Raw genomic sequence first — 23,488 nt, 5'->3', positions numbered from 1 at the left:
AATGGAATGTGAGAATGAGTTATGTATGTATGTCCACATATATTCCTTTACGTATATGTATGTATGCTTTATATTCCTTTACTATGAATGTATGTTTTTAAATATGATTTTCCAATAAGTTACTTTCTCTGAAAGTCATAATTAAATAATACATTCATACACATAAGTAAAGGAATATATACATAACACGCAAAGGAATATATACAGACATACATACTTTCAGAAGCTCCACGATAAGAAATATCTTCCTCCGCAGCCTCTGTAGCAACTGTACCCATGTTTTTTTCATGTGTAAGTTGTAATGACTGGACCTCACTGAAAGCATTAATGAAAGCGGCGAATTATACTGCGCACGCGCTGCATGTGCAGTCGCACGCGTTCTGCCTCTGAACCCCTCGTTCAGAGGACAGGAAATGCCGGTTTTCCCCACATGCACTGTGCATGCTGAAAACCGGCATTTCATCCGGCCAGATGCGTAAGTACCCCGACCGTACTAGCGCATTTACATAGATACATAGAAGATAGGAGCAGGAGTAGGCCATTCGGCCCTTCGTGCCTGCTCCGCCATTCGATGAGATCATGGCTGATCCTTTAATTCAGTATCCCGTCCCCGCCTTCTCTCCGTAACCCTTAACCCCTTTTGCCCGTAGAAATATATCTAATTCCCTCTTAAATATATTTAATGAGCTGGCGTACACTGCCCTCTGTGGCAATGAGTTCCACAGGTTCACCACTCTCTGAGTGAAGAAATTCCCCCTCATCTCTGTCCTAAATGGTTTAGCCCTTATCCTTAAATTATGTCCTCTAGTTCTGTTCTCACCCGCCAAGGGAAACATTCCTTCTGCATCCAGTCTGTCTAGACCTGTCAGAATTTTATACACTTCTATGAGGTCCCCTCTCAATCTTCTAAACTCCAGTGTGTACATCCCTAAACTACATAGTCTCTCCTCATAGGTCATTCCCGCCGTTCCTGGTATCAGCCTGGTGAATCGCCGCTGCACCCCCTCCATGGCAAGAACATCCTTCCTCAGATGAGGCGACCAAAACTGTACACAGTACTCGAGGTGTGGTCTCACCAGTGCCCTGTACAGCTGCAGCAAGGTATCCCTGTTCCTGTATTCTAACCCTTTTGCTATGAAGGCCAGCATACCGTTTGCCTTCTTGACCGCCTGTTGCACCTGCATGCTCGCCTTCAGTGACTGGTGTACAAGAACACCCAGGTCTCTCTGTACTTCCCCCTCTCCCAATCTATTGCCATTTAAATAATAATTTGCCCTCCCGTTCCTGCACCCAAGGTGGATAACTTCGCACTTGTCCACATTATAGTGCATCTGCCATTTATCCGCCGGAAGGGAATTATTGGGCCAACAGTTTACATGTCAATAAAATAAAAAATTTAACACTTGCACGACTTGCCCCCTCGCATCTGCGACTGAGGGTCATAGAGTCATAGAGTCATAGAGTTTTACAGCACAGAAAGAGGCCCTTCGGCCCATCGTGTCTGTGCCGCCCATCCATCCCTGTCCAGTCTAATCCCATTTTCCAGCATTTGGTCCATAGCCTTGTATGCAATGGCATTTCAAGTGCTCATCCAAATGCTTCTTGAATGTTGTGAGGGTTCCTGCCTCTACCACCCTTTTAGGCATTGAGTTCCACATTCCAACCACCCTCTGGGTGAAAAAGTTCCTCCTCAAATCCCCTCTAAATCTCCTGCCCCTTACCCTGAATCTATGCCCCCTTGTTATTGACCCCCCTACTAAGGGGAAAAGTTCCTCTTTGTCTACCCTATCTATGCCCCTCATCATTTTGTACACCTCAATCAGGTCCCCCCTCAGCCTTCTTTGCTCCAAGGAAAACAACCCCAGCCTGTTTAGTCTTTCTTCATAGCTGAGGCGCTCCATCCCAGGTAACATCCTGGTGAATCTTCTCTGCACCCTCTCCAAAGCAATCACATCCTTCCTATAGTGAGGCGACCAGAACTGCACACAGTACTCCAGCTGTGGCCTCACCAGCGTTTTGTACAGCTCCATCATAACCTCCCTGCTCTTATATTCTATGCCTCGGCTAATGAAGGCAAGTATCCCATATGCCTTTTTAACCACCTTATCTACCTGTTCCGCTTCCTTCAGAGATCTATGTACATGTACACCAAGGTCCCTCTGACCCTCTGTACTTCCTAGGGTCCTACCACTCATTGTCCAAGGAGGTGCATTGCGCAAGAGGTCATCATCGGACGTATCCTCACACTGTTCCCTTTGGGGAACTGTATGAAGTGGTGGAAGGATTTATGGCCGTGATTAACGCTCATTCCGTGACCGTAACCATCTTTGAACCAGCCATTAGGGTGGTTAGTCCTATGGTGGGAGGGTTTTACAGGCTCCCACAACCCATCTGATGGGGGGGGGGCCACCAACACCCACGGACGCAAGTATCCCGCTGGATGCCCACCCAGAATTTAAAGTTGGAGCTCCGACTCCACTTGCCGGGACTGTCTGGAGTGGGGTTCAAAACCCTACTCCTTCTGGCCCAGCGGAGGGGATGCTTACTGCTACGCAAAAGGCCCACTCCGCACAAAAGGTGACACCCATACGTTTCCTGCGCCTTTTCCCTCCCCGTGACTGGAGCCCTATGCTGCCATTTCACGTTGCTAATCGGATTGGGCGTTTGTCATAGCGGTAGGATCCCCGCCGCTGGGCCAGATCAGGGTAGGGTTTCGAACCCCGCTCCAGACAGTCCCGGCAAGTGGAGTCGGAGCTCCGGCTCTAAATTCTGGGTTGACATCCAGTGGGATATTTGCGTCCGTGGGTGTGGGTGGCCCCCCCTCCTTGTATAGCTTGTGGGAGCCCGTAAAACCCTCCCGCCATAGGACTAACCGCCCTAATGGCTGGTTCAAAGATGGTTACGGTCACGGAATGAGCGTTAATCACGGCCATAAATCCTTCCACCACTTCATACAGTTCCCCAAAGGGAACGGTGTGAAGACACGTATGACGACGACATTGCTAAATAAATAAATGGAATTAAAAAAATTCTTTTAGGGCTTTTAAAAGTCTTTAAATTGCTTTAATTCTCTTTAAAACTACTTCAGATTACTCAAAATAATGTAAACATTTTAAAAATTTTATAAAAGTTACCAAAATCTTGAAAAAACTTCCAAAAACCTATTTAAACTGCTGCTTTGCATGTAAAAAAGCAAAGCAGCTTGACAGAAACATTGGGGGCGTGTCCAGTGAAACTGAGACCTCAAGGGGCGTGTCTCACTTACACTGCACGCTCCTGGGTCCGCGCTGGCTGCACTCCTGGGCGGCGTGACGTCATACGCTGCCCGGGATTCTTGTTTCAGTTTCTGGAAGTGCAGGCGTCCCTGGAGCTGATCGGCAGGAGCGCGGGGTAAGTGCAAATACGGGGCTTGCACGCGCTGCAAGCCCCGTTCTGGAATTTCTGGCCCATAGAGTCATAGAGTTATACAGCACAGAAAGAGGCCCTTCGGCCCATCGTGTCTGCGCCGCCCATCCATCCCTGTCCAGCCTAATCCCATTTTCCAGCATTTGGTCCATAGCCTTGTATGCAATGGCATTTCAAGTGCTCATCCAAATGCTTCTTGAATGTTGTGAGGGTTCCTGCCTCTACCACCCTTTCAGGCAGTGAGTTCCAGATTCCAACCACCCTCTGGGTGAAAAAGTTCCTCCTCAAAGCCCCTCTAAATCTCCTGCCCCTTACCCTGAATCTATGCCCCCTTGTTATTGACCCCCCTACAAAGGGGAAAAGTTCCTCTTTATCTACCCTATCTATGCCCCTCATCATTTTGTACACCTCAATCAGGTCCCCCCTCAGCCTTCTTTGCTCCAAGGAAAACAACCCCAGCCTGTTTAGTCTTTCTTCATAGCTGAGGCGCTCCATCCCAGGTAACATCCTGGTGAATCTTCTCTGCACCCTCTCCAAAGCAATCACATCCTTCCTATAGTGAGGCGACCAGAACTGCACACAGTACTCCAACTGTGGCCTCACCAGCGTTTTGTACAGCTCCATCATAACCTCCCTGCTCTTATATTCTATGCCTCGGCTAATGAAGGCAAGTATCCCATATGCCTTTTTAACCACCTTATCTACCTGTTCCGCTGCCTTCAGGGATCTATGTACATGTACACCAAAGTCCCTCTGACCCTCTGTACTTCCTAGGGTCCTACCACTCATTGTGTATTCCCTTGCCTTATTTGTCCGTCCAAAATGCATCACCTCGCACTTTTCAGGGTTAAATTCCATTTGCCACTTTTCCGCCCATCTGACCAACCCGTTTATATCGTCCTGTAGCCTGAGGCTTTCCTCCTCGCAATTTACCACCCCACCAATTTTCGTGTCATCTGCAAACTTACTGATCATACCTTTTACATTCTCATCCAAATCATTTATGTAGATCACAAACAACAAGGGTCCCAGCACTGATCCCTGAGGTACCCCACTGGACACAGGCTTCCAGTCACAAAAGCAACCTTCGACCATTACCCTCTGCCTCCTGCCACTCAGCCAGTTTAGGATCCAACGCGCCAAGGCACCCTGGATCCCATGGGCTCTTACCTTCTTGACCAGTCTCCTATGCGGGACTTTGTCAAAAGCTTTGCTGAAGTCCATGTAAACCACATCCACAGCATTTCCCTCATCCACACACCTAGTCACCCCCTCGAAAAATTCAATCAGATTTGTCAGACATGAATTACCCTTGACAAAGCCATGCTGACTATCCCCGATTAATCCTTGCCTCTCCAAGTGGAGACTAATTTTGTCCCTCAGAATTTTTTCCAATAATTTCCCTACCACAGATGTTAGGCTCACTGGCCTGTAATTCCCTGGTTTATCCCTGCTACCCTTCTTGAATAATGGTACTACGTTAGCTGTTCTCCAGTCCTCTGGTACATCCCCTGTGGCCAGAGAGGTTCTGAAAATTTGTGTCAGAGCCCCTGCAATCTCCTCCTTTGCCTCATACAACAGCCTGGGATACATCTCGTCTGGGCCTGGGGATTTATCCACTTTTTGGCCTGCTAAAACCGCTAGTACCTCCTCCCTCTCGATGCTAATATGTTCAAGTATGTCACAGTCCCCTTGCCCGATTTCTATGTCTACATCGTCTTTCTCCATAGTGAACACAGATGCAAAAAATTCATTTAAAACCCCGCCTACATCATCTGGCTCTGCACACAGTTTGCCACTTTGGTCCCTAATGGGCCCTACCCTTTCCCTGGTTATCCTCTTGCCCTTAATATACTTATAAAACATCTTAGGATTTTCCTTTATTTTGCTCGCCAGTGTTATTTCATGGCCCCTCCTCGCCCTCCTAATTTCTTTTTTAAGTATGCCTCTGCAATTTTTATACTCCTCTAGGGCTTCTTCCGTCTTTAGTCTTTTGTAACTGCCAAAAGCCCCCCTTTTATTTCTAATGCATTTTTGTATATCCCTTGTCATCCAAGGTTCCCTTTGCTTGTTGGTCCCACCCTTGACCTTTACAGGAACATGTTGGCGTTGTACTCTCTCTGTTTCCCTTCTGAAAGTCTCCCACTGTTTTGATGTGGATTTTCCTATAAGTAGCTGCTCCCAGTCCACTTTGGCCAGATCCTGCCTTATCATATTAAAATCGGCCTTCCCCCAATTTAGAACCCTTATTTCCGGGCCGTCTTTGTCCTTTTCCATGACCACCTTAAATCTCACCGAATTATGGTCACTGTCGCCAAAATGCTCTCCTACTGACACTTCCACCACTTGCCCGGCTACATTCCCTAGAATTAGGTCCAGTACCGCCCCCTCTCTTGTAGGACTTTCTACATGTTGGCTCAAAAAGCTCTCCTGGATGCACTTTAAGAATTCTGCGCCCTCTATGCCTTTCACACTCTGACTATCCCAATTTATATTGGGGAAGTTGAAATCCCCCACTATTATTACCCTATTATTTTCGCACTTTTCTGAGATTTGCCTACATATCTGTTCCTCTATCGCCCCCTGACTGTTTGGGGGCCTATAGTACACTCCCAGCAAAGTGCTTGCCCCCTTTTTGTTTTTAAGTTCTACCCATTTGGCCTCATTAGAGGAACCCGCTAATATATCATCCCTCCTTACAGCAGTAATTGACTCCTTAATTAATATTGCAACACACCCTTCCCTTTTACACCCCCCTCTGTCTCGCCTGAAGATTCTATACCCCGGAATATTGAGCTGCCAGTCCTGACCCTCCCTCAACCATGTCTCCGTGATAGCAACAATATCGTACTCCCATGTGTTCAGCAACAACTTCAGTTCATCCACCTTATTTGCAAGACTCCTTGCATTAAAATAAATGCCTTCCAGCCCTGCCATATTCTCTTTTGCCTTCACATATTTGCTCTGCCTTCCCTGCTGACTTGTTTTTCCCTCTGTATTTGGCTGTAAATCACCCCCTACTATAGCTGCACTCTGTACCCCATCCCCCTGCCAAGTTAGTTTAAACCCCCCCCACTGACATTAGGCTGGCTGGCCTGTAATTGCCGGGTTTATCCCTCTCCCCTTTGTTGAACAGGGGTGTAACATTTGCAATGCTCCAGTCCTCTGGCACCACCCCCATATCTAATGGGGATTGGAAGATTGTGGCCAGAGACGCTGCAATTTCCACCCTTACTTCCCTCAGTAACCTCGGACACATCCCATCCGGACCGGGTGACTTTTCTACTTTGAGAACTGCCAAACTTTTAAGTGCCTCCTCTTTATCTATTTTTATCTTGTCCTATATCGCTATTGCCTCCTCCTTTACTGCTACATTGGCAGCATCCTCTTCTCTAGTGAAGGCAGATGTAAAGTTCTCATTTAGTACCTCAGCCAGGCCCTCTGCCTCCACCAGAAGATCTCCTTTTGGCCCCGAATCGGCCCCATCCTTCTACTATTTATGTGTTTATGAAAGGCTTTTGGGTTCCCTTTTATGTTAGCCGCCAATCTATTCTCATATTCTCTCTTTGCCCCTCTTAGTCCCTTTTTTAGATCTCCTCAGTACTTTCTATATTCAGCTTGCTTCTCTACTGTATTAAGAACCTTACATTTGTTATATGCCTCCTTTATTCTGTCTCATTTTAACATTTATATCTTTAATCATCCGGGGAGCTGTAGCTTTGGATGCCCTTCCTTTCCCCCTCCTGGGAATGTGTCTACTCTGTACCCAAACCAGCTTCTCTTTGAAGGCCTCCCACTGTTCAATCACTGTTTTGCCTCCCAATCTTAGATTCCAATCCACCTGGACAGACCCCTTTTCAGCTCCTCCAGTTAAGTATTTTTATGCTTGATTTTACCTTGTCCTTTTCCATAACTATTCTAAAGCTGATGACATTATGATCACTGCTCCCCAAAAGCTCCCCCACTGAAACATGCTCCACTTGCCCCACTTCATTCCCCAGAACGTAAAGGGTATGATCAGTAAGTTCGCGGATGATACAAAAATTGGTGGAGTGGTAAATAGCGAGGAGGGTAGCCTCAGTCTGCAGGACGATATAGATGGGTTGGTCAGATGGGCGGAACAGTGGCAAATGGAATTTAACCCGGAAAAGTGCGAGGTGATGCACTTTGGGGGGACTAACAAGGCAAAGGAATACACAATGAATGGAAAGACCCTAGGCAAGACGGAGGGTCAGAGGGATCTGGGTGTGCAAGTACACAGATCCCTGAAGGCGGCGGAACAGGTGGATAAGGTGGTAAAAAAGGCATATGGGATACTTGCCTTCATTAGCCGAGGCATTGAATATAAGAGCAAGGAGGTTATGATGGAGCTGTATAAAACACTGGTTAGGCCACAGCTGGAATACTGTGTGCAGTTCTGGTCGCCACACTACAGGAAGGATGTGATCGCGTTAGAGAGGGTGCAGAGGAGGTTCACCAGGATGTTACCAGGGCTGGAGCGCTTCAGCTATGAAGAGAGACTGGGCAGATTGGGTTTGTTTTCCTTGGAGCAGAGGAGGCTGAGGGGGGACATGATTGAGGTGTACAAAATTATGAGGGGCATAGATAGGATGGATGCTGAGGAGCTTTTTCCCTTAGTAGAGGGGTCAATAACTAGGGGGCATAGATTCAAGGTAAAGGGCGGGAGGTTTAGAGGGGATTTGAGAAAGAACTTTTTCACCCAGAGGGTGGTTGGAGTCTGGAACTCACTGCCTGAAAGGGTTGTGGAGGCAGAAACCCTCACAACATTTAAGAAGCATTTGGATGTGCACTTGAAATGCCATAGCATACAAGGCTACGGACCAAATGCTGGAATATGGGATTAGATTAGACAGGGCTTGATGGCCGGCGCGGACACGATGGGCCGAAGGGCCTCTATCCGTGCTGTATTACTCTATGGCTCTATGACTCTATGAGAACTAGATCCAGTGCTGCTTCCTTCCTCACTGGGCTGGAAACACACTGATCAAGAAAGTTCTCTTGTACGCATTCCAGGAATTTGCCCTTTACACTGTTACTATCCCAGTCTATATTAGGATAACTGAAGTTCTCCACTATTACTACTCTAAAGTTCTTGCATCTTTCAGTAATTTTCCCCTCTACCTCCTTCCCACTATTTGGTGACCTACAGACTACTCCCAGTAGAGTAATAGCTCCTCAATTTTCCTTAATTCTTATAGCCAGGAATATTAAGTTCCCATTCCTCCCATTTCTCCACCCTTATTTACCATGCTCAGTGCATTTACACACATACACTCCAAACCCATCTAAGACTGCTTCACATTGGCGCCCCTTCTATTTCTGAACTATTTTTTTCCTAGCGATATTTTCCTCTCCCAGTCCTCTGTGCATCTTGTTTCTTCTCACTAATGTTTCATTCTGGGGCCCATCCCCTGCCAAATTAGTTTAAATCCTCCCCACAGTACTAGTTAACCTGTTGAGGTGTGTTGATTTTGAACAGGTCCCTCCTGCCCCAGGTCTGGTCCCAATGCCCCAGAATTCTGAAGCCCTCCCTCCTGCACCATCTCGCCAGCCACTCGTTAACCTGTTTTACCCTGCTACTCCTGGATACTCACTAGCGTGTGGTGCTGGGAGTAATCCAGAGCTTACTACCTTCGAGGTCCTGCTCTTTAACTTCCTCCCTAGCTCCTGAAACTCTGTCTGTAGGACCTCAACCCTTTACCTTCCTATGCCACAGGGATCAGTGCTGGGGCCTCAACTCTTTACAATCTATATTAATGACTTGGATGAAGGGACTGAGTGTACTGATGCCAAATTTGCGAACGATACAAGATAGGTGGGGAAGCAAGTTGTGAGGAGGACACAGAGTCTGCAAAGGGATATCGAGAGGTTCAGTCAGTGGGCAAAGATTTGGCAGATGGAGTGTAAGGTGGGAAAATGTGAAGTTATCCACTTTGGTAGAAAGAATAGAAAAGAAAATATTATTTAAATGGAGAAAGACTACAGAATGCGGCAGTACAGAGGGATTTGGGTGTCCTCGTACATGAAGCACAAAAAGTTAACTTGCAGGTGCAGCAAGTAAATAGGAAGGCAAATGGAATGTTGGCCTTTATTGCAAAGGGGATGGAGTATAAAAGTAGAGAAGTCTCGCTACAACTGTACAGGGTGTTGGTGAGACCACACCTGCAGTACTGCGTACAGATTTGGTCCCCTTATTTAAGGAGGGATATACTTGCATTGGAGGCAGTTCAGAGAAGGTTCACGAGGTTGATTCCTGGGATGAAGGGTTGTCTTATGAAGAAAGGTTGGGCAGGTTGGGCCTATACTCATTGGAGTTTAGAAGAATGAGAGGGGATCTTATTGAAACATATAAGATTCTGAGGGGGATTGACAGGGTAGATGCAGAGAGGATGTTTCCCCTCGTGGGGGAATCTAGAACGAGGGGGCATAGTTTCAGAAAAAGGAGTCACCCATTTAAGACGGAGATGAGGAGGAATTTCCTCTCTCAGAGGGTCGTAAATCTGTGGAATTCTCTACCCCAGGGAGCTGTGGAGGCGGAGTCACTGAATATATTCAAGGCGGAGATTGACAGATATTTGAGCAACAGCGGGGTCAGGGGTTATGGGGAGCGGGCAGAAAGTGGAGTTGAGGCCAAAATCGGATCAGCCATGATCTCATTGAATGGCGGAGCAGGCTCGAGGGGCCGAATGGCGGAGCAGGCTCGAGGGGCCGAATGGCCGACTCCTGCTCCTGTTTCTTATCCTCTTATGTCATTGGTTCCCACATGGACCACAACTTCTGGCTGTTCCCCTTCCCCTGTAGAATGTTCTGCACCCGTTCAGTGATGTCCTTTACTCTGGCACCAGGGAAGCAACACACCAGGCAGGACTGGCATCAGCGGTTGCAGAAACACCTGTCTATCCCCCTGACTATCGAATCCCCTATAACCACAGCAGTTCTACACTTTGCTCTGCCCCCCCATGTAGTCATTTGTCCCACAGTGCCGTGGATGTGCTCTGGACTGCACTCCCCACAAGGTGTCACCCTGACTGGTATTCAGCGCTGAAAACCGATTTGAAATTGCCACGCCCCCGCGAGGATTCCTGCACTGCCTGCCTCTTCCTACCCTGCCGGATAGCGACCCACTTACTCTCCTCCTAAACTCTCTGTCGCTGCAGGGTGACCACCTACTGGAACACGCGCTCTAGGAAATTCTCAGCCTCCCGTATGCCCTGCAGTGACTCCAGCTGCTCCTCATGCTCAGGAACCCTGAGCGTGGGTTTGAACAACTGGAGGCACTTCCTGCACACAATGGTTATCCAGGACACACGAAGCATCCCGCAGTTCCCACATGGCACAGGAATTGCAGGCAACGGGTCTCAGCTGTCCCAGAATTTTTCTTAAAAGTCTATCTACTTACAATAGATAGGTATTTATTTAATGTAACTCGGATCCCTTTAATGTTGGTATCCACTACTTAGTCCATTTCATTTTATACCCTTAGATCTAATTAATTACTCAGATTATTTATATATTTACTGCTGCGCTTTGGTTTAAATTACTTAGCATCAAATTTCCATCATCACCGTGTTTACAAACCATTGGCCCAGAAATTCGGGCCGGGGGCTTCCCGCGGGTGCAAGCCCCCGACCTGCACTTACCCAGCGCGCTGGCCGTTGAGCTGTGGGCCCGCATGGGATTCCGATCCTGGGCCTCCTCCAACTGCCGGCGCGCAGTGCTTGCGTATCCCAGGAGCGCAGTTAGTTCGCAGTGTCCCCTGGGATCACGTGGGCCAGGGGGAGCCAATCGGAGCAAGGAATCTCTATTCGTAGATTTGACAGGAAGATCTGTCAAATCTATGAATAGAGATCGGCCCCAAAACCTAAGTAAAACTTCAAATAATTTTTTTTTTTTTAATCACATTTTTAAAATAACTATAAATTACATAAATTAACTATTTGAAAAAATTAATTAAAGTTTATAACGGGGCTAAAAGTAAACTTACGTTTCTTTAAAGTATTTTAAAATGATAAACCTGTGGAAAAAATGTTTTAATTTTACTTAATTAACCTCTTACTTTGTTAAAAGCAGGCCTTGCAACTGGTTTTTAAAAGCGTAGCTGCTAGGGACTTACCCGCACGGAGAAACCTGTAAAAAAAATCAGAAGTTCCAGGCGTACTCCTCTGCACCGTGGATGCCGCGGGGAATGACAGCCTGGGACACGGTAGGACCGCCTCATAGCGCCGTGCCACCCCAGCCACACCCCAACAACGGCCCAACTACCGCAGCAGTGTCCCAAGGCCAGACAGCAGTGCCCCAAGGCCAGAAATGCTACTTCTGTGGCCAGGCAAAACACCCCAGAGCGTGCTGCCCGGCGAAAAACGCGATCTGCTCGGGCTGCGGGAAGAAGGGACACTACGCTAGCGTCTGCAGGGCCAAAGCCACCCCGAACCCCAGCAGCGCCGCGTGTGGGCCATGCGGGCCGCCATTTTGGACCTCCCCGGCCGTGTGCGAATCACCGGTACAGCAGCCATTTTGGACGCCTCCAGCCACATGGGGATCATGGACGCCGCCATCTTGGACGACAGCCGGGACGCAGCAGGCCCCCGACACCGCCTCATCTGATACCCGCAGCGACACACCGACCCCTACGCTGGCATCCGTTACACTGGACCAAGCGAGACCGCACCAGCTGGCCCGGTCCACAATGGACATTAAGGTAAATGGTCACGATACAATCTGCCTTTTTGACTCTGGGAGCACGGAGAGCTTCATCCACCCCGACACGGTGCGGCGTTGCTCTCTCCCAGTCCTGCCTGCGCAACAGCGAATTTCTATGGCCTCCGAGTCCCAGTCGGCGGACATCGGCGGCTACTGCGTGGTGACACTCGTAGTAGACGGGACCGTGTACGATCATTTTAAACTTCTGGTCCTGCCTGACCTCTGCGCTGCCGTCCTGCTGGGGTTAGATTTTCAGTGCCACCTTAAAAGTGTTACGATGGCGTACGGTGGACCCCTACCCCCACTCACAGTCCGCAGCCAGCAGCTTCCAAATTGCCCGCCGCGCACCAGGTGCAACCTCTCCACACTCAGAGTCACCCCCCCCACCACTGTTGGCTAACCTCACCCCCGACTGTAAGCCCATCGCCACAAAGAGCAGGCGATACAGTGCCGGGGACAGGGTTTTCATTAAAACCGAAGTGGAGCGGCTCCTGAAAGAAGGGATTATTGAGGGCAGCACCAGCCCCTGGCGAGCCCAGGTTGTGGTCGTTAAGACCAGCGAGAAGCAGCGCCTGGTCATCGACTACAGCCAGACAATAAATCGTTACACCCTGCTGGACGCCTACCCACTCCCCCGTATAGCTGATATGGTCAACCAGATCGCGCAGTACCGCGTCTTCTCGACCATTGACCTGAAATCAGCGTACCACCAGCTCTCCATCCGCCCTGAGGACCGCCAGTACACTGCCTTTGAGGCAAACGGCCGCCTCTATCACTTCCTTAGGGTTCCCTTTGGCGTCACCAACGGGGTCTCCATCTTCCAAAGGGAGATGGACCGGATGGGAGATCAAAATGCGTTGCAGGCCACTTTCCCATATCTGGACAATGTGACCATCTGCGGCCGTGACTTGCAGGACCATGACGCAAACCTCGAAAAATTCCTCCGCACCGCCCAACTCCTAAACCTGACATATAACAAGGAGAAGTGCATATTCCGCACAAACCGCCTCGCCATCCTTGGCTGTGTTGTGGAACACGGAGTCATCGGCCCCGACCCCGACCGGATGCGTCCCCTTATGGAACTTCCACTGCCCCACTGCCTCAAGGCCCTGAAGAGGTGCCTAGGGTTTTTCTCCTATTACGCCCAGTGGGTCCCCTACTATGCGGACAAGGCCCGTCCGCTGATCAAGTCCACCTCTTTTCCCTTGACGGCAGAGGCCCGCTTAGCCTTCCACCGTATCAAGGAGGACATTGCCAAAGCCACCATGCACGCAGTGGACGAATCCATCCCCTTCCAGGTGGAAAGCGACGCGTCCGACTTTGCCCTGGCCGCTACCCTCAATCAGGCGGGGAGACCCGTGGCCTTCTTTTCACGAACCCTCCAAGGCCCGGAGACCAGACACTCCGCTGTTGAGAAGGAGGCCCAGGCGATTGTGGAGGCTGTGCGTCATTGGAGGCACTACCTGGCCGGAAAACGATTTACCCTGCTCACTGACCAGCGTTCAGTTGCTTTTATGTTTAACAACAAGCAGAGGGGCAAAATCAAAAATGACAAGATCTTGAGGTGGAGAATCGAACTTTCCACCTACAACTACGAGATCTTGTACCGGCCCGGGAAGCTAAATGAACCCCCGGATGCGCTATCGCGTGGCACCTGCGCCAGCGCGCAGATCGATAGACTACGGGTCCTCCACAATGACCTCTGCCACCCGGGGGTCACCAGGTTCTTCCACCTCATCAAGGCCCGCAACCTGCCTTACTCTATTGAGGAGGTCAGGACCATGACCAGGAACTGCCAAGTCTGCGCTGAGTGCAAACCACACTTTTATAGACCAGACAGGGCCCACCTGATAAAAGCCACTCGCCCCTTCGAGCGCCTGAGCGTTGATTTTAAAGGGCCTCTCCCCTCCTCCGACCGCAATGTGTACTTCCTCAATATTATTGATGAGTACTCCCGTTTCCCGTTCGCCTTCCCCTGCCCGGACATGACCAGTGCCACGGTCATTAAATGTCTGAACAACCTCTTCACCCTGTTCGGCTTCCCCAGCTATATCCATAGCGACCGGGGCTCATCGTTTATGAGCGACGAACTCCGTCAGTACCTGCTAACTAGGGGTATTGCCACAAGCAGGACCACCAGTTACAACCCCCGGGGGAACGGACAGGTGGAAAGAGAAAATGCGACAGTTTGGAAGGCCGTCCTGCTAGCCTTAAAGTCTAGGGGCCTTCCAACCTCCCGCTGGCAGGATGTGCTCCCCGATGCGCTCCACTCTATTCGGTCACTGCTCTGCACTGCCACTAACGCCACCCCTCATGAGAAAATGTTCGTCTTCCCAAGGAAGTCTACCCAAAGAAGAGTAACTGAAGGCTTTTATTAACAACAGAATGGAGGTCTGCCTCGAGTGGTCGACCGGTCCAGGATACCAAGGGCTGGGGAGCAGTCACCTTTATACTAGGACCTGTGGGAGGAGTCAGCCGAGGCATGTCCAGGCATGTACACAGTGGAATACAAACAGGACAAACAGGAATACAAACAGTGGTTTACCACATTCACCCCTTGTTTAAAATTGAGTCCGGCGGGGTGAAGTGTATTAAAAGTTAGTGTATTGGAGTCTCTCCGGAGGTCTTGTCTGCCGCTGTGATCGGCGTGGCGACGGCAGGGGTAGTGAAGCTTCCGGCGTCGAGTCCAGCGTAGGCTGTGGCACAGGCGTGTCGTCCTCGTAGATGTCGAGCGGGTCGCGGGGCCCAGGCCTGCCGTCTGCTGGGGCTGGATATCGGATCGTGGGGGGGGGTGGTAGTGGGTAGTGGGTTACTGTGGTCCCCGAGGGTGCAAGGTCTCTTATGGAGACTGTGTCCTCCCGCCCGTCCGGGTATGCGATGTAAGCATACTGGGGGTTGGCGTGGAGGAGGTCGACCCTCTCGACCAGGGGGTCCGTTTTATGGGTCCTCACGTGTCTTCTCAGTAGGACCGGCCCTGGGGACGTCAGCCATGGCGGTAGCGATGTCCCTGATGTCCGGCGCACCTGTTTGACCTGTGAACTCCTTCCTTCTGGGGAACGGAAGTTCCGGTTTCCAGCGTATGCGCAGCGCAGTGCATGCACGAAACCGGCACTTTCGTTGGCCCTACGCGTGAGTACCCGGCGCGTACTCACCCGTGGGGACCCGAATTTCTGGATTGTGTTTAGTAGATTCTCCCAGCTCTGTGTTTAGTAAACATCCCTCAGATGTATACATTTAGGAACATCCCAGTTACAACTAGTCAGTCACCAGCCAGCCACAATAATTAACACCGAGTCAGCGACCCGCTTACTGATTAACCGTTAACAGCCACTAACTTGCCATTTAAAAAAAAAACTTTTAAAGTAAGAAAATTTCAGGTTGTCTGCAACACACAATCTGTACTATTTACCCAGTGCTTACCAGTGAATTCCCACTCACACCAAATGCCCATTGCCACTCTGTTTAGCAAACCACTCCATTTAGTAGGTTCTCCCAGCTCGTAGGGATCCCTCTATAATGGTCACCTAGACCAGTAACCCAGAGGCCTGGACTGATACTCCAGAGAGTATGAGCTCAAATCCCAACATGGAAGTTGAATTCAGTTTTAAGGAGCTGGTGTCAGTAAAAGTGACCCTGAAGCTGTCAGATTGTTATTAAAAACCCAACTGGTTCACTGATGTCTTTTAGGGAAGAAAAGTGTCCCCGGTCTGGCCTACATGTGACTCCAGTGACACTTCACAACCCTCTGAAGTGGCCAAGCCAGGCCCCTGTATCCAACCATTGCCAATGGTTCAAGAGGACGGCCCACCTCCATCTTCTCAGGGATGGGCAATAAATGCTGACCTTGCCAACGACCTCCACAGCCTGAGGATGAAAATGCTGTGTGTGGGATCTTACTGTGCACAAATTGGCTGCTGTGTTTCCTACATTACAGCCATGACTACACTTCAAAAAGTGCTGCATTGGTTGCAAAGCGTTCGGGACGTCCTGAGGTGTTGAAAGCTCTTCTAATACTCCTGGTTAAAGAAGGACAGAGCAGCCAGTCTCGGGTAGCTGCTGTGGCAGGGACTTGCCCTGAACGGGCTGAAGGTGTGTGACTGATCCCTGCACAGTGAGCAGACGGAGCGGGTCCGGGCTCAGAGAGGCCTTGGGGAGCGAGGCATGCCCGGGATAGGGGGCACGGCACCCCCGCCCTATCCCCGACCCCCCCTGCCCCCGCCCCTCCACCCAGATACCCCCCGCACCTCCCCCCGGATAACCCCCCGCCCCTCCCCCGATACCCCCCCGCCCCTCCCTCCGGATAACCCCCCGCCCCTCCCCCCGGATACCCCCCGCCCCTCCCCACAGATACCCCCGGGCCCCCCGCCCCTCCCCCCCGGATACCCCCCGCCCCTCCCCACAGATACCCCCGGGCCCCCCGCCCCTCCCCCCGGATACCCCCGGGCCCCCCGTCCCTCCCCCCGGATACTCCCCGCCCCTCCCCCCGGATAACCCCCCGCCCCTCCCCCGATACCCCCCGCCCCTCCCCCCGGATACCCCCGGGCCCCCCGCCCCTCCCCCCGAATACCCCCCGCCCCTCCCCCAGGATACCCCCGGGCCCCCCGCCCCTCCCCCGATACCCCCGGGCCCCCCGCCCCTCCCCCGGATACCCCCGGGCCCCCCGCCCCTCCCCCCGGATACCCCTGCCCCCACCCCTCCCGATACCCCCCGCCCTGCCCCGATAATCCCCTGCCCCTCCCCCGATAACCCCTGACCCGCCCCTCCCCCGGTCCCCCCGTGCCTCTCCCCGGCCCCCCCGCCCCTCTCCCCGGCCCCCCCGCGCCTCTCCGCCGCGGGCCTTGACCCGGGGCTGGGCCTCCTCGCTCTGGCACAAAGTCTCCCTCGTTCACCATTATAGATGGTCAGCGCCTCACTGAAACCGCGCTGCCCCCCCTCACCACCAGACTAACCCTGAGTGTGGGACTCACCTCAGCGAGGAGCACCCGGCCTCCCGAACCCTGAGCCCGAACCCTGACCCCGGACCTTGACCCCGGCTCAGCGACTCCCTCGCCCTCTGCTGGGCTGGAGGTCACACTGCGCCTCCTGCCATCCGACACCGGGGAGAACTCCCCTGCTCCTCTCCCAAATACTGGCCGTGGGGTCTTTTATACCCACCTGACAGAGCAGACTGGGCCTCAGCCTAACCATCTCACCCGAAAGACAGCACCACTGACAGTGCAGCACTCCCTCAGCACCGCACTGCCCCGGATTGCCGGCCTGGAGTGGGGCTGGAACCCACAAACCTCCTGACTGAGAGTCGCGAGCGCTGCCCGCCAAGACACAGCTGGCAAACATAAGTCGTGCAGAGCGAAAGATTAAGTTTATACTGCAACAAGAATGACTGCATCAAGAAAACTGCAGGTAGGCCAAAAAAGAAATGTAATTTGCCAAACAAATATGTAAAAGTGACCGCCATTTTAAAATGCTGCGCCTGCTGCGCTCCTTTCAATTGGACACATTGAAGCAAAGATTCGGTCAGGCCTGTGCCGGCCATCAGTGGAGCCTCACCGCAAACCGCACGCTGCCGGGAATCGGGTGCGCGGGCTACACGGCAGGCCATCGTCCCTGGCGCCGAGTGCTGTTCCCAACAAGGCACTGTGACACATCTAATAGTTAGAGCAGCTCTCCCCTCCCTCCCCAACTCTCCCCTCCATCCCCCCGCTTCCCCTCCCTCCCCCTCCCCAACTCTCCCCTCCCTCCCCCTGCTTCCCCTCCCTCCCCCTCCCCAACTCTCCCCTCCCTCCCCCCGCTTCCCCTCCCTCCCCCTCCCCAACTCTCCCCTCCCTCCCCCCTCCCTCCCCCTCCCCAACTCTCCCCTCCCTCCCCAACTCTCCCTTCCCTCCCCCTCCCCAACTCTCCCCTCCCTCCCCCCTCCCTCCCCCTCCCCAACTCTCCCCTCCCTCCCTCCCCCTCCCTCCCCCTCCCCAACTCTCCCCCTGCACTCCCCAACTCTCCCCCTCGCCCCCAACACTCCCCAACTCTCCCCCTCGCCCCCAACACTCCCCAACTCTCCCCCTGCACTCCCCAACACGCACCCTCCCCGCAACTCTCCCCAACTCTCCCCCTCCCCCCCTCAACACTCCCCAACTCTCCCCCTGCACTCCCCAACTCTCCCCCCTCCCCCCAACCCTCCCCAACTCTCCCCCTCCCCCCCTCAACACTCCCCAACTCTCCCCCTGCACTCCACAACTCTCCCCCTCCCTCCCCAACTCTCCCCTCCCTCCCCAACTCTCCCCAACTCTCCCCCTGCACTCCCCAACTCTCCCCCTGCACTCCCCAACTCTCCCCCTCCCTCCCCAACTCTCCCCCTCCCCCCAACTCTCTCCAACTCTCCCCCTGCCCTCCACACACTGTACCCCATCCAACTCCCCACCCTCACACACACTGTACCCCATCCAACTCCCCACCCTCACACACACTGTACCCCATCCAACTCCCCACCCTCACACACACTGTACCCCATCCAACTCCCCACCCTGACACACACTGTACCCTATCCAACTCCCCACCCTCACACACACTGTACCCCATCCAACTCCCCACCCTCACACACACTGTACCCCATCCATCTCCCCACCCTCATACACATTGTACCCCATCCAACTCCCCACCCTCACACACACTGTACCCCATCCAACTCCCCACCCTCACACACACTGTACCCCATCCAACTCCCCACCCTCACACACACTGTACCCCATCCAACTCCCCACCCTCACACACACTGTACCCCATCCAACTCCCCACCCTCACACACACTGTACCCCATCCAACTCCCCACCCTCACACACACTGTACCCCATCCAACTCCACACCCTCACACACACTGTACCCCATCCAACTCCCCAACCTCACACACACTGTACCCCATCCAACTCCCCACCCCCACACACACTGTACCCCATCCAACTCCCCACCCTCACACACACTGTACCCCATCCAACTCCCCACCCTCACACACACTGTACCCCATCCAACTCCCCACCCTCACACACACTGTACCCCATCCATCTCCCCACCCTCACACACACTGTACCCCATCCAACTCCCCACCCTCACACACAGTGTACCCCATCCAACACCCCACCCTCACACACACTGTACCCCATCCAACTCCCCACCCTCACACACACTGTACCCCATCCAACTCCCCACCCTCACACACACTGTACCCCATCCAACTCCCCACCCTCACACACACTGTACCCCATCCAACTCCCCACCCTCACACACACTGTACCCCATCCAACTCCCCACCCTCACACACACTGTACCCCATCCAACTCCTCACCCTCACACACACTGTACCCCATCCAACTCCCCACCCTCACACACACTGTACCCCATCCAACTCCCCACCCTCACACACACTGTACCCCATCCAACTCCCCACCCTCACACACACGGTACCCCATCCAACTCCCCACCCTCACACACACTGTACCCCATCCAACTCCCCACCCTCACACACACTGTACCCCATCCAACTCCCCACCCTCACACACACTGTACCCCATCCAACTCCCCACCCTCACACACACTGTACCCCATCCAACTCCCCACCCTCACACACACTGTACCCCATCCAACTCCCCACCCTCACACACACTGTACCCCATCCAACTCCCCACCCTCACACACACTGTACCCCATCCAACTCCTCACCCTCACACACACTGTACCCCATCCAACTCCCCACCATCACACACACTGTACCCCATCCAACTCCCCACCCTCACACACACTGTACCCCATCCAACTCCCCACCCTCACACACACGGTACCCCATCCAACTCCCCACCCTCACACACACTGTACCCCATCCAACTCCCCACCCTCACACACACTGTACCCCATCCAACTCCCCACCCTCACACACACTGTACCCCATCCAACTCCCCACCCTCACACACAGTGTACCCCATCCAACACCCCACCCTCACACACACTGTACCCCATCCAACTCCCCACCCTCACACACACTGTACCCCATCCAACTCCCCACCCTCACACACACTGTACCCCATCCAACTCCCCACCCTCACACACACTGTACCCCATCCAACTCCCCACCCTCACACACACTGTACCCCATCCAACTCCCCACCCTCACACACACTGTACCCCATCCAACTCCCCACCCTCACACACACTGTACCCCATCCAACTCCCCACCCTCACACACACTGTACCCCATCCAACTCCTCACCCTCACACACACTGTACCCCATCCAACTCCCCACCCTCACACACACTGTACCCCATCCAACTCCCCACCCTCACACACACTGTACCCCATCCAACTCCCCACTCTCACACACACTGTACCCCATCCAACTCCCCACCCTCACACACACTGTACCCCATCCAACTCCCCACCCTCACACACACGGTACCCCATCCAACTCCCCACCCTCACACACACTGTACCCCATCCAACTCCCCACCCTCACACACACTGTACCCCATCCAACTCCCCACCCTCACACACACTGTACCGCATCCAACTCCCCACCCTCACACACAATGTACCCCATCCAACTCCCCACCCTCACACACACTGTACCCCATCCAACTCCCCACCCTCACACACACTGTACCCCATCCAACTCCCCACCCTCACACACACTGTACCCCATCCAACTCCCCACCCTCACACACACTGTACCCCATCCAACTCCCCACCCTCACACACACTGTACCCCATCCAACTCCCCACCCTCACATACACTGTACCCCATCCAACTCCCCACCCTCACACACACGGTACCCCATCCAACTCCCCACCCTCACACACACTGTACCCCATCCAACTCCCCACCCTCACACACACTGTACCCCATCCAACTCCCCACCCTCACACACACTGTACCCCATCCAACTCCCCACCCTCACACACACTGTACCCCATCCAACTCCCCACACTCACACACACTGTACCCCATCCAACTCCCCACCCTCACACACACTGTACCCCATCCAACTCCCCACCCTCACACACACTGTACCCCATCCAACTCCCCACCCTCACACACTGTACCCCATCCAACTCCCCACCCTCACACACACACTGTACCCCATCCAACTCCCCACCCTCACACACACTGTACCCCATCCAACTCCCCACCCTCACACACACTGTACCCCATCCAACTCCCCACCCTCTCACACACTGTACCCCATCCAACTCCCCACCCTCACACACACTGTACCCCATCCAACTCCCCACCCTCACACACACTGTACCCCATCCAACTCCCCACCCTCACACACTGTACCACATCCAACTCCCCACCCTCACACACACTGTACCCCATCCAACTCCCCACCCTCACACACACTGTACCCCATCCAACTCCCCACCCTCACACACACTGTACCCCATCCAACTCCCCACCCTCACACACACTGCACCCCATCCAACTCCCCACCCTCACACACACTGTACCCCATCCAACTCCCCACCCTCACACACACTGCACCCCATCCAACTCCCCACCCTCACACACACTGTACCCCATCCAACTCCCCACCCTCACACACACTGTACCCCATCCAACTCCCCACCCTCACACACACTGTACCCCATCCAACTCCCCACACTCACACACACTGTACCCCATCCAACTCCCCACCCTCACACACACTGTACCCAATCCAACTCCCCACCCTCACACACACTGTACCCCATCCAACTCCCCACCCTCACACACACACTGTACCCCATCCAACTCCCCACCCTCACACACACACTGTACCCCATCCAACTCCCCACCCTCACACACACTGTACCCCATCCAACTCCCCACCCTCACACACACTGCACCCCATCCAACTCCCCACCCTCACACACACTGTACCCCATCCAACTCCCCACCCTCACACACACTGTACCCCATCCAACTCCCCACCCTCACACACACTGTACCCCATCCAACTCCCCACCCTCACACACACTGTACCCAATCCAACTCCCCACCCTCACACACACTGTACCCCATCCAACTCCCCACTGTCACACACACTGTACCCCATCCAACTCCCCACCCTCACACACACTGTACCCCATCCAACTCCCCACCCTCACACACACTGTACCCCATCCAACTCCCCACCCTCACACACACTGTACCCCATCCAACTCCCCACCCTCACACACACTGTACCCCATCCAACTCCCCACCCTCACACACACGGTACCCCATCCAACTCCCCACCCTCACACACACTGTACCCCATCCAACTCCCCACCCTCACACACACTGTACCCCATCCAACTCCCCACCCTCACACACACTGTACCCCATCCAACTCCCCACCCTCACACACACTGTACCCCATCCAACTCCCCACCCTCACACACACTGTACCCCATCCAACTCCCCACCCTCACACACACTGTACCCCATCCAACTCCCCACCCTCACACACACTGTACCCCATCCAACTCCCCACCCTCACACACACACTGTACCCCATCCAACTCCCCACCCTCACACACACTGTACCCCATCCAGCTCCCCACCCTCACACACACTGTACCCCATCCAACTCCCCACACTCACACACACTGTACCCCATCCAACTCCCCACCCTCACACACACACTGTACCCAATCCAACTCCCCACCCTCACACACACTGTACCCCATCCAACTCCCCACCCTCACACACACTGTACCCCATCCAACTCCCCACCCTCACACACACGGTACCCCATCCAACTCCCCACCCTCACACACACTGTACCCCATCCAACTCCCCACCCTCACACACACTGTACCCCATCCAACTCCCCACCCTCACACACACTGTACCCCATCCAACTCCCCACCCTCACACACACACTGTACCCCATCCAACTCCCCACCCTCACACACACTGTACCCCATCCAACTCCCCACCCTCACACACACTGTACCCCATCCAACTCCCCACACTCACACACACTGTACCCCATCCAACTCCCCACCCTCACACACTGTACCCCATCCAACTCCCCACCCTCACACACACTGTACCCCATCCAACTCCCCACCCTCACACACACTGTACCCCATCCAACTCCCCACCCTCACACACACGGTACCCCATCCAACTCCCCACCCTCACACACACTGTACCCCATCCAACTCCCCACCCTCACACACACTGTACCCCATCCAACTCCCCACCCTCACACACACTGTACCCCATCCAACTCCCCACCCTCACACACACTGTACCCCATCCAACTCCCCACCCTCACACACACTGTACCCCATCCAACTCCCCACCCTCACACACACTGTACCCCATCCAACTCCCCACCCTCACACACACTG

The sequence above is a fragment of the Somniosus microcephalus genome, chromosome 18 (genome assembly GCF_052327205.1).
Source record: "Somniosus microcephalus isolate GS21.2 chromosome 18, FLI_Smic_1.0, whole genome shotgun sequence".
Lineage (NCBI taxonomy): Eukaryota > Metazoa > Chordata > Chondrichthyes > Squaliformes > Somniosidae > Somniosus > Somniosus microcephalus.
Note: the sequence above shows the minus strand (reverse complement) of the source record.